The sequence below is a fragment of the Schistocerca piceifrons genome, chromosome X (assembly GCF_021461385.2).
Source record: "Schistocerca piceifrons isolate TAMUIC-IGC-003096 chromosome X, iqSchPice1.1, whole genome shotgun sequence".
Classification (NCBI taxonomy): Eukaryota; Metazoa; Arthropoda; class Insecta; order Orthoptera; family Acrididae; genus Schistocerca; species Schistocerca piceifrons.
In genome coordinates, this window is record NC_060149.1 from 723,438,056 (window position 1) to 723,440,580 (window position 2,525).

Genomic DNA, 2,525 nt, shown 5'->3' on the forward strand with positions numbered 1-2,525 from the left:
TGTAGTTGGTAGACTGGCACATTACCTCTTTTTTTTGGAGGGGGGGGGGGGGATAGTGGAACGGTGGAAGCTCGGGGGACAAAGTGGGCAGGGGTCGAAACCCGAGGCCTGGCCACAGTGTCACCCTCACCACCACAGAGCCTGTGGTGCTTAGGGAAGTGGGAGACACAGGAATCAACACCACTCAGCTACCGGGGTTGGACAAGACCACTCAGAGTCCAGTAGTTGTTCTGCGGAAATAGAGCGATTTATCTGATGTCCAAAAGGATATGATCTTTCGCTTTCGGGCCAACTGGGGAAGCATTTCCGAAACGGCTGAGTCTGTAAAGTGTTTGCGTCTCGCCATGGTTTAACTATACCGTACATGGCAAAATGGTGCTATCCACGGCGCCGGCAGGAGTGACCGAGCGGTTCTAGGCGCTTCAGTATGGAACCGCGTGACCGCGCCGTTCGCAGGTTCGAATCCTGCTTCGGGCATGGATGTATGTGATGTCCTTAGGTTAGTTACGTTTAAGTAGTTCTAAGTTCTAGGGGACTGATGACTTCAGATGTTAAGTCCGATAGTGCTCAGAGCCATTTGTTATCCACGGCGCTGAGGCAAGTGTCGTACACCATGGGCCATACACGACATCGATGAACGACGGCTGCGGAATCGTGTTCGAGCGAATACATTCGCAGCTGTTGAGCAACTGACCGCTCAGATGAACCAAGGCACCACCAACAGTGTCTCCTCAACGACCGTTCCGTAAAAGTTGCTGCGCATGGGCCTTCGCAGTAGGCGCCTGGTTCATGCACCCATGCTGACAGCTGTTCATCGGCGGCAAATGCTGGAATCTGCATGTCAGTAACGCAACTAGACGTCCAATGAGTGCTGACAGGCGGGCTTTTCAGAAGAATCACGTTTTATGCTCCATCGGACTGAAAGTTAGCACACTGCCACAATCGTTGGACGGGACCAGTTCGGAGGAGGGAGCATTATAGTCCAGGAAATGTTTGACATCTCCTGTGTGATCTCATCATTCTGGAAGAATCAATAGATCAACACAAGTATGCATCCATCCTTGGTGATCATATCCACACCTATACACACTTGGTTTTTCTCGGCACGATGGTATCGACCAGCAGGTCAATGCAGTGTGTCACACAGGTCATAGCATATGTGCATGGTTCGAATAGCACCGGGATGAGGTTGCCGTAGTTCTCTGGTCACCAAACCCCGCGGATTTCAGTTCAATCGAGAATCTGTGGGACCATCTCTAGCGGGCTGTTCGCAACATGTATCGTCAACCAAGATATCTGGCGCTGCTGGCCGTGGAACCGTACTCGGCATGGCTCCACATCTATATCGGTGGCTTCCAGAACCTCAGTGACTTGCTTCCTGCTAGTCTCGCAGCGGTCCGCGATGCAAAAGCTAGTTATTCAGGCTTTCGACAAGTAGGTGTATTTACTGATTTAACTGGGTTTATAGTGTTTATTTGACACACTAAAACTAAACTAAGCTAAACTCCTCCCGGACAGGCCATGAAGACAAAAAGGTACCGACCGGCTGTTGTGTATCCTCGGCCCACAGGCGTCACTGGATGCGGATGTGCTGGGGCATGTGGTCAGCACACCGCTCTCCCGGCCGAATGTTAGTTTCCGACACCAGAGCCGCTACTTCTCAATCAAGTAGCTCCTCAGTTTACCTCACAAGGGCTGAGTGCACCCCGCTTGCCAACAGCGCTCGGCAGACCGGATGGTCACCCATCCAAGTGCTAGCCCAGCCCGACAGCGCTTAACGTCGATGATCTGACGGGAACCCGTGTTACCACTGCGGCAAGGCCGTTGGCTACTTGACACACACGAGGATAAAAAACCAAACGTACCAAATTCGATGTCGACCTCCTCATGATGAGTACATCTCTCAAGAAACTTTCGGCTGTTGTGAACCATGGTAGTTGTGGTACGTTCCATAGTACTTCATAGTTTACCAAAGTTTCTAAACTACACCTATATTGACCACATTCCATTTTGCACTAGCAGATGGTTTTTTGACTGCGCTTCTTCGGATATTGAAGAATTTCTCCTCTTGTGGCATACTATGTTTCTGTATAGTGAGTTTCCAATGTGTACCAGAACTGTAGATGTGTACCTACAAATAAACGAAAATTATCTGCTTAATGTTATTCTGCCGAAGTGATAGTCTAAACTTACACACCTGCTTCAAACGTCTTGTAAAGTATACACGCATGGCACTGTTTCAGGCTTAAGCTGTCTTGGTTTAAGTATTTGTTATTCCTTCTTTTTTTCGTATGTACACAATTTTACTGTTTTTCACAAATTTGATTGGCTGGCTTTACAGCCTGTGGTCGTGACTCTGTGGACTTCTACTGTCGACTTTTACTTTTAGTGATGTCTTTGTTGGGTTTCTCCATATTTATAGATGAATGTGTGTATTTTGGGCCGGCCGCAGTGGCCGAGCGGTTCTAGGCGTTTCAGTCTGGAACCGCGCGACCGCTATGGTCGCAGGATCGAATCATGGATGT

The 2,525-nt window shown here is 49.2% G+C and overlaps 1 pseudogene; it reads right to left on the bottom strand.

Moving 5' to 3' along the window:
• Positions 1–1,711: 1,711 nt before the first annotated feature.
• Positions 1,712–1,829, bottom strand: LOC124723795 (annotated as a pseudogene).
• Between the last annotated feature and the right edge of the window lie 696 nt (positions 1,830–2,525).